Source organism: Oryctolagus cuniculus, chromosome 14, assembly GCF_964237555.1.
Source record: "Oryctolagus cuniculus chromosome 14, mOryCun1.1, whole genome shotgun sequence".
NCBI classification, from domain to species: Eukaryota; Metazoa; Chordata; class Mammalia; order Lagomorpha; family Leporidae; genus Oryctolagus; species Oryctolagus cuniculus.
In genome coordinates this window covers 39270639-39277058 of record NC_091445.1, presented here as the reverse complement: position 1 = coordinate 39277058, position 6420 = coordinate 39270639, and the positions used below count along the sequence as shown (strand labels likewise).

Here is a 6420-nt window from a genome sequence, read left to right as displayed (position 1 = left end):
ACTAGTTATGAATCTTTTAAAAATATTTTTTTGGTGAACTTTTATAAAATATTCATTTGAAAGGCAGATTTACAGAAAGTGAGGGAAAGACAGAGATCTTCCATCTGCTGGTTCACTCCCCCAGATGACTGCAATGGCCAGGGTTGGGCCAGGCTGTGAAGCCAGGAGCCTGGAATTCCATCCTGGTCTCCCACATGGGTGGCAGGGACCCAGATATTTGGGGCCATCTTCTGCTGCTTTCCCAGGCACATGAGCAGGGAGCTGGCTTGGAAGTGGGGTTGTCAGATTCGAACTGGTACTCATACGGGATGCTGAGACCACAGGCGGCAGCTTAATCTACTGTGTCACAACGGTGGCCCCTCTCCCCTCTATGAACTTTAAAAAATGTTTAATTGCTTATGTTCATCTACTTGAAAGGCAAAGTGAGGGGGGTGGTGAGCTTGAGAGACAAAAAGAGGAAGAGCACTTCCAGGTATCCCCTGGTTCACTCCCCAAATGCCTGCAACAGCCAGGGATGGACCAGGTTGAAGACAGGAGCCTAGAACTCCGTCAGGGCATCCTATACCATTGGCAAGAGCCAAGTACCTGAGCCAGACCTCGAACTGGTGCTCTGATACAGGACGTTGGCGTTGTAAGCAGTGGATTAGCCTGCTGTGCCGTAACACCAGCCCCCCAAGAATCAACATTTCTTTCTTGCTGAAAATCTGGTATCACTGACGTGAAGGTGTTTTGTCCCTCCTCAGAGAGGGCTATCACTAGCCTTCTGCTCAAACTTGGTATCAGTGGGTGTGGTGATGAATAATCTGTCAGTGTTTTGAACGTGTTTTATCCAACTTTTTGCATGCTCTGGTAATCTACTAAAGTCTACTGGGGACGATATTCTCTCTGGTTGTAAATGCAGAATTTATGACAGGTTACTCATCTGTAGAGAAATTGTCTACAAAATGCCGGTTTAATGGGGCAGCCAATCACAGAATACCACACTCACCCATGGCCAGGAGGGTCATGCGATCCAGGTCCAGCCCCCTTGGGCTTGGCCACCCCTGGGAGCAGTGTCTGAGCTGGATGAGTACCTCATCCAAGAAGGTCAATCCCAGGGATTTGCTGGACAGGAAGCGTGGGTCACAGAAAGAGACTCTCTTTCCCATAGGGTTTCCAAGCTGCCGGCTGGGAGTTCCAGAATCTAGGAAGCCATCTCTCCTGTGAGGAGAGCCTGGTTCTTCATGCTTGCTTACTGACTGTCACCCTCAGAGCCCATGAGATTCCCGGTGTCTTTGTATCTTTTCCAGCCTGCAAGTTAAGACATTGTCTTTGCCTCGCATTCTCTGTTTTGCTGTTTCTTAAGCCAGCGTTTTGTTGAACTCTGACATACAATGTGCCTGCAGAAGGGACCGAGGGCTGCCTTTCCCGACTTCCCTCTGGGCACCCTGGCCCATGGGAATGCCTTTCCCGCAGACACCTATTGCGCCTTTGTGGATGCTATTTCAGCCCCTCAAGACCCTGCCCGGCATGCTCCTGTGCCGTCATGTGTCCACACAGCACGTGTCAAGCACACTGTACCTACTCACTCGCTTTCTCCACAAGTGAGCAAGGGCCATGCATGTTCACTGATTTACAAGGGTGCCTCAGAGGTCTGTGGGGAAATGGAGTTAAAGGGCAAGTTGAGATTGGTCTAAAAAGTCTTTGAAATCCACTCATACCTTTTTTTTTTTATAACATGTATTTTTCATGAACTTTTTGAAAACTCCTTGTATTCATGGATTTCAAATATTTTTGCACCAAAACAAATTTCTTTTTTAATTCCATTTTCCATGAAGATTTTGAAGTACCTCTTATCTCTCTCTCTCTCTCTCTCTCTCTCTTTTAAAGATTTATTTATTTATTTGAAAGAGTTACACAGAGAGAGGAAGAGAGAGAGAGAGAGAGAGAGAAAGAGAGAGGTCATCCATTCACTGGTTCATTCCCCAAAAGGTTGCAATGACCAGGGCTGGGGCCAGGGCAAAGTCAGGAGCCAGGAGCTTCTTCCAGGTCTCCCACATGGGTGCAGGGGCCCAAGCACTTAGGCCATCTTCTGCTGCTTTCCCAGGTGCATTAGCAGGGAACTGGCTTGGAAGTGGAGCAGCCAGGACTCCTACCCGTGCCCACATGGGATGTGTGTGTCTGCAGGCATGGGCTTAACTCACTGTGCCACAACAGCAGCTCCACCTCTCTCTCTTTTTTAAAGTAGTTTATTTGAAAGGCAGACAGAGAGACAAAGAAATATTTCGCATCTGCTGGTTCACTCCCCAAATGCCTGCAATAGCCAGGACAGGGCCAGGCCAGAACTCAATCTAAATCTCCCATATGGGTGGCAGGGACCAAATCACTTGAACCATCACCTGTTCCCTCCGTGATGCACATTAGCAGGAGGCTGGAATCGAAGCAGAGCTGAAATTTGAACCCAACACTCTGCTATGGGCTGAAGGCACCCCAAATGGCCTCTCAACTGCTACACCAAACACCTACCTCCCCAAGGTATTTCTATCAGTAAAGAAAATGGAATGAGCCAAGACATAACTGGCTTTCTGATTTGGGCTCCACTGGCAAGGAAAAAAAGCATGGCTGTGCCAGAAGTAATGGCGGAAGTGCAGAATTTACAAGCACTGATGTTTTCCATGGCTGTAGGTCAAGTACATTCTTCTTAGAGGTGAACTAAAGCGTGTGAAACCTTCCAGTTTCAGCTCTAAGAGTTTATGAACTTTTCTACCTTGCAGGCTTGTCTTCAATTTGAAGCCCTGGCATTCAGAGACATCTTGACTTGTAGTTGCTGAATGTGACATGAGAACAGTTTCTGGTGCCATGCGGAGGGGGAAACGTTAGCACTCCCCTTGACGAGGATGAAAGAGGCCCTTTGGCCTGACAACACACATACGGTCAAGGCATCGCCACCTGCTTCCTGGCATCTAACCACTGTTTCTGAGACCACTATGCTTAGTGAAATAAGCCAGTCCACAAAAGGCAAACATCACGTTTTTTCCATTATGTGGTAGTTAATATAGAATGCAACAAAAGTCCCGCAATGTACAAGAATGAAGCTGACATCTGATGATTTGATGATTGTTTTGAGCCCCTGCGCATGCTCCTGTGGAACAATGGTCTTTCTACTTGTTGAAGACTATGGCTAGTGGTGCATTAAGCCTGTGATAATAAAGTAAACTAAAATTACATTATTGTAAAAATTAAAGAAAAGAAAAGGAAGGAAGGAGGGGGACAGAGGATGGAGGCAGGGAGGGAAGAATGTTTATCTTCTTAAAACCATATCTATCCTTTCTGTCTGTCTCTCTCTCTCACTGTCTATAACTCTACCTGTCAAATAAAAAAAAAAGAATATATTAAAAGGGGCGGGCGCCGTGGCCCGCTTGGTTAATCCTCCGCCTGTGGTGCCGGCATCCCATATGGGTGCCAGTTCTAGTCCCTGTTGCTCTTCTTCCAGGCCAGCTCTCTGCTGTGGCCCGGGAAGGCAGTGGAGGATGGCCCAAGTGCTTGGGCCCCTGCACCGCATGGGAGACCAGGAGGAAGCACCTGGCTCCTGGCTTTGGATCGGCGCAGCGCCGGCCATAGTGGCCATTTGGGGAGTGAACCAATGGAAGGAAGACCTTCCTCTCTCTCTCTCTCTCTCTCTCTCACTGTCTATAACTCTACCTGTCAAATAAATAAGAGAATATATGAAAAGAACCATATCTATGAAATACATGAAATCTTTCAGATTACAAAAAGGATAGTTTCTGCAATATTAAGGATCAAATTAGACACATATTTTGAATGAAATTACAAGAAAGAGTGTATTGAAAAATATCAGCAGTGAAATCCCTTAAAGAATAAACATCTCTTGAGAATAAAAAAATGTTCTATTTAGAGTTAGTGATTTGCTGCTAACAGTTTACATTCTTCTGCATTTTAATGGATGACCTATGTTCACCTGCTCCCGCTTGTCCTCCAAAAAGAACAAGAAATTGCCTCATTTAAAGAGGAAAACAGAACCACTAAAAGCCAGTCTAGTTTTCCCCAGTCTGAGAGTAAGAAAACTGTGAGAAGAGGTGGGATGGACAGCCAACTGTTCAGTCCTCACCCTTGTCTTGGAGACAGGGCAGTCTGTGCTGGCCCAAGCACAAGGTACAGCTTAAGACCGAGGCAAAGAGCAAAGGTTTCTGTTCAAACACTCGTGGGAGTAACAGCTCCAAAGCCACTGAATAAGAAGAAAGCCAGGGGAGAAGGGGGAGAATGCATGCTCCACTTTAGCGTTCCTTTACAGATCTGAAGTCATTTGTTGTCTTACGGACACAGATGCCCTGGTCTCACATTCTGGAAACACTCATGATGTTCAGTGGATTCAGAGAGCAGGGTGCCTGGCGGGTGGGGGAGGGAGGAAGACTTTGGTGAAAGGAGCAGAACACGGCCTAATCCTTAGTTTTCCTAGGGAAGAGCCAAACTCAGCATCAGAACAAGTGTGGGCAGCGAGTCTCTGCAGAGCGGCGGAGTGGCCGTCTTCATCCGAAACCAAGTACCTGGGGCCGGCGCTGTGGTGTAGCAGGTAAAGTCCCCGCCTGCGGTGCTGGCATGCCATTTAGACGCCAGTTCGAGACCTGGCTGTTCCACTTCCGATCCAGCTCTCCGCTATGGCCTGGGAAAGCAGTGTTGGATGGTCCAAGTCCTTGGGCCCCTGCACCCACATGGGAGACCCGGAAGAAGCTCCTGGCTCCTGGCTTCGGATCGGTACAGCTCCAGCTGTTGTGTTCATCTGGGGAGTGAACCAGGGGATGGAAGACCTCTCTCTCTCTGCGTCTCTCTGCCTCTCCTTCTCTTTCTGTGAAACTCTGACTTTCAAATAAATAAATAAATCTTTTAAAAAAAGAAACCAAGTACCCTTAGATGCTGTATACGCTGTACTGAGTATTTCTCTGTTGGTGTTCTACTATTTATCTAGAGTTGGGCTTTACCATTTTTTCTTTTCTTTTTTTTTTTTTAAAGATTTATTTATTTATTTATTTTTTTATTTTTTTATTTTTATTTTTTGACAGGCAGAGTGGACAGTGAGAGAGAGAGACAGAGAGAAAGGTCTTCCTTTTGCCGTTGGTTCACCCTCCAATGGCCGCCGCTGCAGCCGGCGCACCGCGCTGATCCTGGCAGGAGCCAGGAGCCAGGTGCTTTTCCTGGTCTCCCATGGGGTGCAGGGCCCAAGCACCTGGGCCATCCTCCACTGCACTCCCTGGCCATAGCAGAGAGCTGGCCTGGAAGAGGGGCAACCGGGACAGAATCCGGCGCCCCAACCGGGACTAGAACCCGGTGTGCCGGCGCCGCAAGGTGGAGGATTAGCCTATTGAGCCACGGCGCCGGCTCTAGATTTATTTATTTATTTGAAAGTCAGAGTTCACAGAGAGAGAAGAGGCAGAGAGAGAGAGAGAGAGGTCTTCCATCCGCTGGTTCACTCCCTAGATGGCCACAACAGCAGGAGCTGAGCCGATCCCGAAGCCAGGAGCCAGGAGCTTCCTCCAGGTCTTCCATGTGGGTGCAGGGGCCCAAGGACTTGGGCCATCTTCTGCTGCTTTCCCAGGCCATAGCAGAGAGCTGGATTGGAAGTGGATCAGCCGGGTCTCGAACGGGCGCCTATATGGGATGCCAGCGCTTCAGGCTAGGGCGTTAACCCACTGCGCCACAGCGCCAGCCCCACCATTTTTTCTTAAGAATGCAGTCAGCTCTAGCCGAGAGGGCTACGTCCCTGCTCTGTGCCTCAGTTTGCCGGGCGGCACACCCAGAAGCACTGCAGATGCAGCGCAGGCGCTGTGTCCGTGGGCCTTGGTCGTTACGAAACTGTCCCCGGCAGACAGCAACTCCCAGGTGAAAAAGGAAGTTCAGCAGCTGCTTCAGGCTCTCTTAGCCCCACTGCAAAACGCAAGCTAATCCACACGTTGGCTTCCTCGTATCTGTGCTTGGGCAATGGCAGTGGTTATGGAAAAGTTAAGGCTGATTTCAAGAGATCAGCTGAACAGTGCACTCTGGTACTGTTCTTAGAATACATTGACTGTGGGGCCGGCGCCGTGGCTCACTTGGCTAATCCTCCGCCTGTGACGCCGGTATCCCATATGGGCACCGGGTTCTGTCCCCGCTGCTCCTCTTCCAGTCCAGCTCTCTGCTGTGGCCCGGGAGTGCAGTGGAGGATGGCCCAGGTGCTTGGGCCCTGCACCCCATGGGAGACCAGGAGGAAGCACCTGGCTCCTGGCTTCGGATCGGTATAGTTCCGGTTTTAGCGGCCATTTAGGGGTGAACAACGGAAGGAAGACCTTTCTCTCTGTTTCTTTCTCTCACTGTCTGTAACTCTACCTCTCAAATAAATAAATAAAATCTTAAAAAAAAAAAAAAAGAAAAAAGAATGCATTGACTGCT

The 6420-nt window shown here is 48.8% G+C and overlaps 1 non-coding gene across 1 annotated transcript; it reads left to right on the top strand.

The window, feature by feature from the left end:
• Positions 1 to 2833: 2833 nt before the first annotated feature.
• On the top strand, positions 2834 to 2958 carry LOC127487505 (U6atac minor spliceosomal RNA). Its single transcript, XR_007914364.1, has one exon. It is a non-coding gene; the product is annotated as a U6atac minor spliceosomal RNA (small nuclear RNA).
• The last annotated feature ends 3462 nt before the right edge of the window (positions 2959 to 6420 follow it).